Below are 14104 nucleotides of genomic sequence, written 5' to 3' on the forward strand. Positions count from 1 at the left end.
TGTTTTTCGTCCTAATTAAAAAATCCCCACAAAAATAGCCCCAATTTTTTTTCTTGCAATTTGTTGGATCTTGTGAGATTTGGTTATTTTGGTCCATGGATTTGTTGTTTGGCAAGTGGATCTAGCCTCTACCCATCAATCCCCACCCTTCCCACAACGAAATCCATCGAATTTGGCCATTTCCCAAAGATATCCGCCCAAATCAGAGACCACCGGGTGCCCGCATCCCGAACCCCCGGGTGCCCGCGCCCCCGGGCCAATTTCCCTTGACCACCCAGGGCATCCACACCTCCCACCCCCGGGTGCCCGCACCCCCCCTCCCCCGAAACAGCACAACTACACCACCATTTTGGCCATAACTTTCACCTCCCAAGTCCATTTTTCGTGTTCGTTAGCTCGTTTGGAAGCTCTTGACATCCCCCATCCACATATATCATTACCACCACCTTTTGCCTCCATCAAAAATTTCACCACAAAAACTCCCACCTTCCGCATTTGACCGATTTTGAGTTACGGTTTCCGTTTCCTAAGGTGTTTTGGCTACTTAGGAACGTGTGACATCGACATCACCACCATTCATCATCGCCCCGGAGTCATCATCACCAACAATCTTCACCATTGAGACTGCTAACCGTAAGCTCGGACGGTAACCTCGACGACACTTAGTTCATTTCCTTGCATTTGCATTGATAACCCAAGCCAATTTGCATCACTTACCCATCGAGACTAGCAAGTTGAGAATTGTGGGGACACGCTATATTATGCACCGTAGTGATCTTGCTATCATCATTGTGCCCTAAGTCTGTCCCGTGCATATCTTACATACTTGTCTCATATCATACTTGGCTCAAGCATCAAGCATAGTGAAAAAAGAAGCTTTTAAGCAAAAGAGGAGAAACAAAGAGCTTGTAAGCAATAGCATTGAGCCATTTTGCATTGCTACATCGTCTTGGTCATCACATACATAGCATAGTTGGGATTGAAGACGACACATTTCTCTTATAGGTTGGTGCACAGGCGTATCTTGCCCATTTGAGCAATCGAGCTAGCGTCTCTCTAGCATCCGTACAACAAGAGCATTTTTCCGTGGTTACACATCTTGAGCTCACTCCTTGGTTGTGCGGATTCCATCTATCTTTCGTGTTGTGTTCCTAGTGATATTCTTGGGTTTGGTCTATTTGCTTTACTTGCAATTTTGTGAACCTTCTCAACCTTATCGATATATTGACTAACATTTGCTTGAAATTTTTGTGCCACTATCCCAACCAAGCTCCTCCATAAGCTTTACTTGTATAGGTGTGAGAAACAAACCTGGCGCCAATTCTCCTGTTGTGGCATTACATTGAGCGATACTTGATACATCCACAATCCTCAAAAAAGGTAACTTCGGTATTGTTCTCTCATTTTCCTACTCACCCCACTTGGTTATGATGAATGGGAAAAGTTCTTCGGCAAACCCACTTTTCGAGGAGCAAGGTGATGATTGCGACTATGTCACCAAGAACCACTTTTTCGTCGCCCAACGAGCTCTATATCAAGAAAGTGAAGCCTTGGGCGAACGCATTGAGAACCTCGCCACCGACCTTCGTCAATCGGAAGCAAGGAACCGCGACTACATCGATGCCAAGTTCACCACACAAATGGAAGAATTCCGCAACATGATCGTGAGACGCGCGCCTTCCTCAACCTATTCACCAAGACGGCGCCACTCAAGCCGCCGCTCAAGTCGGCAATCTTCGGACTACTCCTCCTACGATGCAAGTCCTCCCCGAGCTCGCTTTCATTGACGTAATGTTCCCCAAGATTGCCAAGCTCGAATCATATGAGTGTGATGAAAACTAGATTGACGATAATTCCCATGTGTCCTCGGGAGCGCTTTTCTCTATATAAGAGTTTGTCCAGGCTTGTCCTTTGCTACAAAAAGGATTGGGCCACCTTGCTGCACCTTATTTACTTTTGTTACTTGTTACCCGTATGAATTACCTTATCACAAAACTATCTGTTACCGATAATTTCAGTGCTTGCAGAGAATACCTTACTGAAAACTGCATGTCATTTCCTTCTGCTCCTCGTTGGGTTCGACACTCTTACTTATCGAAAGGACTACGATAGATCCCCTACACTTGGGGGTTATCAAGACTCTTTTCTGGCACCGTTGCCGGGGAGTGAAGTGCCTTTGGTAAGTGGAACCTGGTAAGGAAAAATTTATATAGTGTGTTGAAATTTGCTGTCACTTGTTACTATGGAACATAATCCTTTGAGGGGCTTGTTCGGGGTATCTTCACCCCGACCAGTAGAGAAAAGAGTTGCTCCTCAACCTACTGAACCTACTGAAAATGTTTACTTTGAAATTCCTTCGGGTATGGTAGAGAAACTGCTAGCTAATCCTTTTACAAGAGATGGAACATTGCATCCTGATTTGCACCTAATCTATGTGGATGAAGTTTGTGGATTATTTAAGCTTGCAGGTATGCCCGAGGATGTTATCAAGAATAAGGTCTTCCCTTTATCTTTGAAGGGAAAGGCATTGACATGGTTTAGGCTATGTGATGATATGGGATCATGGAACTACAACCGATTGAAATTGGAATTTCATCAGAAGTTTTATCCTATGCATCTTGTTCATCGTGATCGTAATTATATATATAATTTTTGGCCTCGCGAAGGAGAAAGCATCGCTCAAGCTTGGGGGAGGCTTAAGTCAAAGTTATATTCATGCCCCAATCATGAGCTCTCAAGAGAAATTATTATTCAAAAAATTTATGCTCCGCTTTCTCTCAACAATCGCTCCATGCTCGATACTTCTTGTACTGGATCTTTTATGATGAAGACTATTGAATTCAAATGGGATTTATTGGAAAGAATTAAACGCAACTCTAAAGATTGGGATCTTGACGAAGGTAAGGAGTCAGGTATGACACTTAAGTTTGATTGTGTTAAATCTTTCATGGATATCGATGCTTTTCGTGAATTTAGCACTAAATATGGACTTGACTCTGAGATAGTAGCTTCTTTCTGTGAATCATTTGCTACTCATGTCGATCTGCCTAAGGAGAAGTGGTTTAAATATAATCCTCCCATTGAAGTAAAAGTAGTTGCACGTATTAAAGTTGAAGAAAAGGCTATCACTTATAATGATCCTATTGTTCCTACTACCTATATTGAGAAACCACCTTTCCCTATTAGGATAAAGGATCATGCTAAAGCTTCAACCGTGGTTCGTAAGAGTAATACTAGAACACCTACACCACCTGAGAAAATTAAAGTTGAACCTAGTATTGCTATGGTTAAAGATCTCTTGGCTGATGATATTGAGGGGCATGCTATTTACTTCTGTGATGAAGCTGCTAGAATTGCTAGACCCAATACTAAGAATAAACATAGACCTGTTGTAGGCATGCCTGCTATTTCTGTTAAAATAGGAGATCATTGTTATCATGGCTTATGTGATATGGGTGCTAGTGCAAGTGCGATACCTCATTCCTTATACAAAGAAATTATGCATGATATTGCACCTGCTGAGATAGAAGAAATTGGTGTTACAATTAAGCTTGCCAATAGAGATACTATTTCACCAGTTGGGATTGTTAGATATGTTGAAGTCTTGTGCGGGAAAGTTAAATATCCTGCTGATTTTCTTGTTCTTGGTTCCCCACAAGATAGCTTTTGTCCCATCATATTTGGTAGACCCTTCTTGAATACTGTTAATGCTAGGATAGATTGCGAAAAGGATATTGTTACGATTGGTTTAGGGGATATGTCTCGTGACTTTAATTTTGCTAAATTTCGTAGACAACCCCATGATAAAGAATTGCCTAGTAAGGATGAAATTATTGGTCTTGCTTCTATTGCCGTGCCTCCTAATGATCCTTTAGAACAATATTTGCTAGCCCATGAAAATGATATGTTTATGAATGAAAGAAGGGAGATAGATGAAGTATTCTTTAAACAGGGGCCTATTTTAAAACACAATTTGCTTGTTGAAATTCTAGGGGATCCTCCACCACCCAAGGGTGATCCCGTGTTTGAGCTTAAACCACTACCTGATACTCTTAAATATGCTTATCTTGATGAAAACAAGATATATCATGTTATTATTAGTGCTAACCTTTCAGAGCAGGAAAAGGGGGAATTATTGAAAACTCTAAAGAAGCATTGTGCTGCTATTGGATATACTCTTGATGATCTTAAGGGCATTAGTCCCACTCAATGCCAACACAAAATAAAATTGGAGAAAGACGCCAAACCAGTTGTTGATCACCAACGACGGTTAAATCCTAAGATGAAAGAAGTGGTAAGAAAAGAAATACTAAAGCTCCTGGAGGCAGGTATAATTTATCATGTTGCTGATAGTCAGTGGGTAAGCTCTGTCCATTGTGTCCCTAAGAAGGGAGGTATTGCCGTCGTTCCTAATGATAAATATGAATTGACCCCGCAAATAATTGTTACAGGTTATAGGATGGTAATTGATTTCCACAAATTAAATAAAGCCACTAAAAAGGATCATTACCATTTGCCTTTTATTGATCTAATGCTAGAAAGATTATCCAAACATACACATTTTTGCTTTCTAGATGGTTACTCTGGTTTCTCTCAAATACCTGTGTCAAAAGAGGATCAAGAAAATACCACTTTTACTTGCCCTTTCGGTACTTTTGCTTATAGATGTATGCCTTTTGGTTTATGTAATGCACCTGCTACCTTTCAAAGATGCATGATGGCTATATTTTCTGACTTTTGTGAAAATATTGTTGAGGTTTTCATGGATGATTTCTCCATTTATGGATCTTCTTTTGATGATTTCTTGAGCAACCTTGATCGAGTTTTGCAGAGATGTGAAGAAACTAATCTTGTCTTGAATTGGGAAAAATGCCACATTATGGTTAATGAAGGCATTGTCTTGGGGCATAAAATTTCTGAAAGAGGTATTGAAGTTGATAAAGCTAAAGTTGATGCTATTGAAAAGATGCCATGTCCCAAGGACATTAAAGGTATAAGAAGTTTCCTTGGTCATGCCGGTTTTTATAGGAGGTTCATTAAGGACTTCTCTAAAATCTCCAGGCCTCTGACTAATCTCTTACAAAAAGATATTCCTTTTGTCTTTGATAATGATTGTGTAGAAGCGTTTGAAATACTTAAAAAGGCTTTGATTTCTGCACCTATTGTTCAGCCACCTGATTGGAATTTACCCTTTGAAATTATGTGTGATGCTAGTGATTATGATGTAGGTGTTGTTCTAGGACAAAGAGTTGATAAGAAACTAAATGTTATTCAATATGCTAGTAAAACTCTAGACAGTGCCCAGAGAAATTATGCTACTACTGAAAAAGAATTTTTAGCAGTTGTATTTGCTTGTGATAAGTTTAGACCTTATATTGTTGAATCTAAAGTAATTGTTCACACTGATCATGCTGCTATTAAATATCTTGTGGAAAAGAAAGATGCTAAACCTAGACTTATTACATGGGTTCTCCTACTACAAGAATTTGATTTGCATATTATTGATAGAAAGGGAGCTGAGAACCCCGTTGCAGACAACTTGTCTAGGTTAGAGAATGTTCTACCTATTGATGATAACTTTCTTGATCAACAATTAGCTGTCATAAATGCTTCTCCTACTGCTCCATGGTATGTTGATTATGCTAATTACATTGTTGCTAAATTTATACCACGTAGTTTCACGTACCAACAAAAGAAAAAGTTTTTCTATGATTTAAGACATTACTTCTGGGATGACCCATACCTTTATAAAGAAGGAGTAGATGGTGTTATTAGATGTTGTGTACCTGAGCATGAACATGAACAGATCCTACGCAAGTGTCACTCCGAGGCTTATGGAGGACACCACGCTGGAGATAGAACTGCACATAAGGTATTGCAATCCGGTTTTTAATTGCCTACTCTCTTCAAGGATTCCCATAAGTTTGTCTTGTCTTGCGATGAATATCAAAGAATTGGTAATATTAGTAGACGCCAAGAAATGCCCATGAATTATTCTCTTGTTATTGAACCATTTGACCGTTTCCTTCCTCTAATGGGTATACACATATTTTAGTTGATGTTGATTACGTTACTAAGTGGGTAGAAGCTATTCCAACTAGTAGTGCTGATCATAACACCTCTATTAAGATGCTTAAAGAAGTTATTTTTTCGAGGTTTAGAGTCCCTAGATACCTAATGACTAATGGTGGTTCACATTTTATTCATGGTGCTTTTCGTAAAATGCTTGCTAAGTATGGTGTTAATCATAGAAATTGCATCTCCATATCACCCCTACAGTCTAGTGGCCAAGTAGAACTGAGTAACAGAGAGCTTAAATTGATTTTGCAAAAGATTGTTAATAGATCTAGAAAGAATTGGTCCAAGAAACTTGATGATGCATTATGGGCTTATAGAACTGCATATAAAAATCCTATGGGTATGTCTCCATATAAAATGGTTTATGGAAAAGCATGTCACTTACCTCTCGAACTAGAACATAAGGCATATTGGGCCATTAAAGAGCTCAATTATGATTTCAAACTTGCCGGTGAGAAGATGTTATTTGACATTAGCTCACTTGATGAATGGAGAACCCAAGCCTATGAGAATGCCAAACTATTTAAAGAAAAGGTTAAAAGATGGCATGCCAAAAGGATACAAAAGCGTGAGTTTAATGTAGGTGATTATGTGTTACTATTCAACTCTCGTTTAGGATTTTTTGCTGGAAAACTTCTCTCTAAATGGGAAGGGCCTTACGTTATCGAGGAGGTCTATCATTCCGGTGCCATAAAAATCAATAACTTCGAAGGCACAAATCCGAAGGTGGTGAACGGTCAAAGAATCAAACATTATATCTCAGGTAATCCAATAAATGTTGAAACTAATGTTATTGAAACCGTGACCCCGGAGGAATACATAAGGGACACTTTTCAGAACGTTTCAGACTCCGAAAAGGAATAGGTATGTGGTATGGTAAGTAAACCGACTCCAAAACAGTTCTAATAGCAATTTTTCTCTGTTTTGGAATATTTAAGAAAATAGGAAAATAAGAAGTAGTCCGGGAAGGACATGAGGCATCCACGAGGGTGGAGGGCGCGCCCTACCCCCCTGGGCGTGCCCCCCTTCCTCGTGGGTACCTCATGTGCTCTCCGGACTCCGTTTTCTTGCACAATACTTCTTTTGGTCGGTAAAAATTCATTATATAATCTCCCAAAGGTTTTGACCACCGTACCATGATGAAATCCTCTGTTTTTGTTTTGAGTTGTTTCTGCCGTAGATTTGAGCAATATGTCGTCTTAGGATTCGGAGGGAGAAAGCTATGTGGCTGATTACCTTGCAGACTCTAAGGCCTACGGTGACTTGGAACATTATGGTTGGACCACCGAGGAAGAAGAAGACTACGAGCCTAAGGGAAAGGAGGAGACGAGCTTAGATGAAGATGAAGTCCCATTACCTCAACCTGGGGACATGCACGTGGAGTTTAAAAAGTCAATCCCCCTGATAGTTCAAAGAAACCTAAGATCGAGTTTATCCCTTTTTCTCTCTTGTAGGAGAACAAACAGGAACTATGCAAGAGGATATTAAGCCTCGAGCAGGAGATCGATGATCTAAGGGAGCAAAATTCCATCCTCAAGCGCAAATTAAGGAAGAAGCCTACATCATCAACAACTCCATCATCATCACCTCTGAAGAAGGAGACATAAACACATGGGTATGGGCACTCCCCTTGGCAACTACCAAGCTTGGGGGAGGTGCCCCGGTATCGTATCACCATCACACTCCTATCTTTACCATTTTTCTTAGTTTGATCCTTTTGGCAATATCTTGATCTAGTAGAATAAAGTTTTAGAATGATCTAGTTTTGAGTTTAGCTTTATGGTTCCTCTATGTAATCGAGTCTGTGAGCTATATATAATAAAGATTAATGTTAAGTCAAGGGCTTGCTCATCTTACTTTGATCTTGAGGGAATAAAAGAAAGAATAAAAAGAAATAAAAAAGATCATATGGATCTTATGGAGAGTAATGACTTCACATATTAAGAGTATGATGAATAAAAGTTGTTGAGAGTTGGCAAACATAGTTTTGGTCATCGTTGCAATCAATAGGAAGTAATAAAGAAAGAGAGGTTCTCACATATAAATATATTATCTTGGACATTTTTTATGATTGTGAGCACTCATTAAAATATGACATGCTAAAGAGTTGATGTTGGATAAGGAAGACAACGTAATGGGTTATGTTTTCTTATATCCGAAATAAAGTATATTGTCATGGATCATCCAACATGTTGAGCTTGCCTTTCCCCCTCATGCTAGCTAAATTCTTTGCACCAAGTAGAGATACTACTTGTGCTTCCAAAATATCCTTAAACCTGGTTTTGCCATGAGAGTCCACCATATCAACCTATGGATTGAGTAAGATCCTTCAAGTAAGTTGTCATGTTGCTTGCAATAAAAATTTCTCTCTAAATATGTATGACTTATTAGTGTGGAGAAAATAAACTTTATACGATCTTGTGATGTGGAAGCAATAAAAGCGACAGACTGCATAATAAAGGTCCATATTACAAGTGGCAATATAAAGTGACGTTCTTTTGCATTAAGATTTCGTGCATCCAACCATAAAAGCACATGACAACCTCTGCTTCCCTCTGCGAAGGGCCTATCTTTTACTTTTGTCTTATACATTTTACTAGAGTCACGGTGATCTTCACCTTTCCTTTTTACATTTTATCCTTTGGCAAGCACATTGTGTTGGAAAGATCCTGATATATATATATATATATATATATATATCCAATTGGATGTAAGTTAGCAAGAACTATTATTGTTGACATTACCCTCGAGGTAAAAGATTGGGAGGCAACACTATAAGCCACTATCTTTCTCTGTGTCCGATTAGAACTTCATACCCATAAGTATTGTGTGAGTGTTAGCAATTGTGAAAGACTAAATGATAGTTGAGTATGTGGACTTGCTGAAAAGCTCTTATATTGACTCTTTCTGATGTTGTGATAAATTGCAATTGCCTCAATGACCGAGAGCATAGTTTGTTAGTCCTCAATGAAGTTTCTGATTCATACTTGACATTGCGGATAGATTATTACTTGAGCATAAGAAATCATATGACAATATATATTGTTGTTATAAGAATGATCATGATGCCCTCATGTCCGTATTTTATTTTATCGACACCTCTATCTCTAAACATGTGGACATATTTTTCGTTATCGGCTTCCACTTGAGGACAAGCGAGGTCTAAGCTTGGGGGAGTTGATACGTCCATTTTGCATCATGCTTTTATATCGATATTTATTGCATTATGGGATGTTATTACACGTTATGTCACAATACTTATGCCTATTCTCTCTTATTTTACAAGGTTTACATGAAGAGGGAGAATGTCGACAGCTGGAATTCTGGGCTAGAAAAGGAGCAAATATTAGAGACATATTCTGCATAACTCCAAAAGACCTGAAACTCCACGGAAGTTATTTTTGGAATTTATAAAAAATAATGAGCGAAGAAAATACCAGAGGGGGGCCACCCACCGTCCATGAGGGTGGGGGCGCGCCCTACCCCCTGGGCGCGCCCCCTGCCTCGTGGGCCCCCTGGCAGGCCTCTAGTGCCCATCTTCTGCTATATGAAGTCTTTTGCCCTGGAAAAAATCATAAGAAATCTTTCGGGATGAAACACCGCCGCCACGAGGCGGAACCTTGGCGGAACCAATCTAGGGCTCCGGCGGAGCTGTTCTGCCGGGGAAACATCCCTCCGGGAGGGGGAAATCGTCATCATCATCATCACGATCGATCCTCAAATCGGGAGGGGGTCAATCTCCATCAACATCTAAACCAGCACCATCTCCTCTCAAACCCTAGTTCATCTCTTGTATCCAATCTTTGTCCCAAAACCTCAGATTGGTACCTGTGGGTTGCTAGTAGTGTTGATTACGCCTTGTAGTTGATGCTAGTTGGTTTATTCGGTGGAAGATCATATGTTCAGATCCTATATGCACATTAATACCCCTCTGATTATGAACATGAATATGATTTGTGAGTAGTTACGTTTGTTCCCGAGGACATGGGAGAAATCTTGCTATAAGTAGTCATGTGAATTTGGTATTCGTTCAATATTTTGATGAGATGTATGTTGTCTCTCCTCTAGTGGTGTTATGTGAACATCGACTACATGACACTTCACCATTGTTTGGGACTAGAGGAAGGCAATGGGAAGTAATAAGTAGATGATGGGTTGCTAGAGTGACAGAAGCTTAAACTCTAGTTTATGAGTTGCTTCGTAAGGGGCTGATTTGGATCCATATGTGTCATGCTATGGTTAGGTTTACCTTAATACTTCCTTTTTAGTTGCGGATGCTTGCAATAGGGGTTAATCATAAGTGGGATGCTTGTCCAAGAAAGGGCAGTACCCAAGCACCGGTCCACCCACATACCAAATTATCAAAGTAACGAACGCGAATCATATGAGCGTGATGAAAACTAGCTTGACAATAATTCCCATGTGTCCTCGGGAGCGCTTTTCTCTATATAAGAGTTTGTCCAGGCTTGTCCTTTGCTACAAAAAGGATTGGGCCACCTTGCTGCACCTTATTTACTTTTGTTACTTGTTACCCGTATGAATTACCTTATCACAAAACTATCTGTTACCGATAATTTTAGTGCTTGCAGAGAATACCTTACTGAAAACCGCTTGTCATTTCCTTTTGCTCCTCGTTGGGTTCGACACTCTTACTTATCGAAAGGACTAAGATAGATCCCCTACACTTGGGGTCATCATCTATGTAATTGCTTTACTTTATCACTAAGCGGTAGTGATAGTCGTAGAAGCAATGGTTGGCGAGAGGACCACGACGCTACGATGGAGATCAAGGTGTCAAGCCGGTGATGATGGAGATCATGACGTTGCTTCGGTGATGGAGATCATGAGCACAAGATGATGATGGCCATATCATGTCACATATTTTTGATTGCATGTGATATTTATCTTTTATGCATCTTATTTTGCTTAGTACGACGGTAGCATTATATGATGATCCCTCACAAAAATTTCAAGGTATAAGTGTTCTCCCCGAGTATGCACCATTGCGAAAGTTCTTCGTGCTGAGACACCACGTGATGATCGGGTGTGATAGGCTCTATGTTCAAATACAACGGGTGCAAGCCAGATTTGCACACGCAGAATACTCGGGTTAAACTTGACGAGCCTAGCATATATAGATATGGCCTCGGAACACTGGAGAGCGAAAGGTTGAACGTGAATCATATAGTAGATATGATCAACATAGTGATGTTCACCATTGAAGACTACTCCATCTCACGTGATGATCAGACATGGTTTAGTTGATTTGGATCACGTATTATTTAGATAACTAGAGGGATGTCTATCTAAGTGGGATTTCTTAAGTAATATGATTAATTGAACTTAATTTATCATGAACTTAGTCCTGATAGTTTTTTTGCATATCTATGTTGTAGATCAATGGCTCGTGCTACCGTTCCTTTGAATTTTAATGCGTTCCTAGAGAAAGCTAAGTTGAAAGATGATGGCAACAACTACACGGACTGGGCCCATAGCTTGAGGATTATCCTCATTGCTATACAGAAGAATTATGTCCTTGATGCACCGCCCGGTGCAAGGCCTGCTACAGGAGCAGAAGTTGACGTTGTGAATGCCTGACAAGCTCGATATGATGAGTACTCATTAGTTCAGTGTGCCATGCTTTACGGCTTAGAATCGGGACTTCAAAGACATTTTGAACGTCATGGACCATATGAGATGTTCCAGGAGTTGAAGTTAATATTTCAAGCAAATGCCCGAGCTGAGAGATATGAAGTCTCCAACAAGTTCTATAGCTGCAAGATGGAGGAGAACAGTTCTATTAGTGAGCGCATACTCAGAATGTCTGGGTACCATAATCACTTGACTCAGCTGGGAGTTAATCTTCCAGATGATTGTGTCATTGACAGAGTTCTTCAATCACTGCCACCAAGCTACAAAGGCTTCATGATGAACTACAATATGCAAGGGATGGAAATGACTATTCCCGAGCTCTTCGCGATGCTAAAGGCCGTAGAGGTAGAAATCAAGAAGGAGCATCAAGTGTTGATGGTTAACAAGACCACCAGTTTCAAGAAGAAGGGCAAGGGTAAAACAAGGGGAACTTCAAAAAGACTGACAAGCAAGTATTTGCAAGGGAAACTGAGTGCTTCTACTACAAAGGGACTGGTCACTCGAAGCGGAACTGCCCCAAGTATTTGGCAGATAAGAAGGATGGCAAAGTGAACAAAAGTATATTTGATATACATATTATTGATGTGTACCTTACTAATTCTCGTAGTAGTGCCTGGGTATTTGATACCAGTTTGGTTACTCATATTTGTAACTTGAAGAAGGGACTACGGATTAAACGAAGATTGGCTAAGGACGAGGTGACGATGCGCATCAAAAATGGTTCCAAGGTTGATGTGATCGCCATCGGCACGCTACCTCTACATCTACATTCGGGATTAGTTTTAGACCTGAATAATTGTTATTTTGTGTCGGCGTTGAGCATGAACATTATATCTGGATCTTGTTTAGTGCGAGACGGTTATTCATTTAAATCAGAGAATAATGGTTGTTCTATTTATATGAGTAATATCTTTTATGGGCATGCACCCTCGAAGAGTGGTCTATTTCTGTTGAATCTTGGTCGTGATGATACACATATTCATAATATTGATGCCGAAAGATGCAAAGTTGATAATGATAGTGCAACTTATTTGTGGCACTGCCGTTTGGGTCATATCTATGTAAAGCGCATGAAGAAACTCCATAAAGATGGACTTTTGGAATCACTTGATTATGAATCATTTGATACTTGCGAACCGTGCCTTATGGGCAAGATGACTAAAACTCTGTTCTCTGGAACAATGGAACGAGCTACTGACTTATTGGAAATAATAGATACCAATGTGTGTGGTCCAATGAGTGTTGATGCTCGTGGCAGGTATAGTTATTTTCTGACCTTCACAGATGATTTGAGCAGATATGGGTATATCTACTTAATGAAACACAAGTCTGAAACATTTGAAAAGTTCAAAGAATTTCAGAGTGAAGTGGAGAATTGATGACCCGCAAGTATACGGGATAGTTGTAGCCTCTTTCGATAAGTAAGAGTGTCGAACCCAACGAGGAGATAAAGGTAGAACAAATACTCTCTCAAGTCCTATCGGCCACTCATACGACTCTACGCACGCTTGATGTTCGCTTTACCTAGAACAAGTATGAAACTAGAAGTACTTTGTAGGTGTGATAGGATAGGTTTGCAAGATAATAAAGAGCACATAAGTATAAAGTAGGGGCTGTTTAGATAAAGAAGCAACAAAGTAAATATAGCGAGTGTGGAAAAGTGGTGGTAGAAGTTGTGAAATTGTCCCTAAGCAATTGACTATGTTACTAGACCGGTAATCACTATTGCAATTCTATTTGAGGGAGAGGCATAAGCTAACATACTTTCTCTTCTTGGATCATATGCACTTATGATTGGAACTCTAGCAAGCATCCACAACTACTAAAGATCATTAAGGTAAAACCCAACCATAGCATTAAAGTATCAAGTCCCCTTTATCCCATACGCAACAATCCCCTTACTCGGGTTTGTGTTTTAGTCACTCACGCAACCCACTATAAGCGAATCATGAACGCATTGCAACACCCTACAACGGGAATCCCTCACGCTCGCGTGACACGGAGGGCACCATAGGACATCACCAATAATAAAACATGCAACTCAAACCAATCATAGCAATTCATCAATCACCGATAGGACAACGAAAATCTACTCAGACATCATAGGATGGCAACACATCATTGGATAATAATATGAAGCATAAAGAACCATGTTGAAGTAGAGGGTACAATGGGTTGTGGGAGAGTGGACCGTTGGATATAGATGGGGGAAGGTGATGGAGATGTTGGTGAAGATGGCGGAGGTGTTGGTGAAGATCGTGATGATGATGATGGCCCCCAACGGCGTTCTGGCGCCACCGGAAGCAAGGGGAGAGGGCCCCCCTTCTTTGTCTTCTTCCTTGACCTTCTCCCTAGATGGGAGAAGGGTTTCCCC

Source organism: Triticum dicoccoides, chromosome 5B (assembly GCF_002162155.2).
Source record: "Triticum dicoccoides isolate Atlit2015 ecotype Zavitan chromosome 5B, WEW_v2.0, whole genome shotgun sequence".
Lineage (NCBI taxonomy): Eukaryota > Viridiplantae > Streptophyta > Magnoliopsida > Poales > Poaceae > Triticum > Triticum dicoccoides.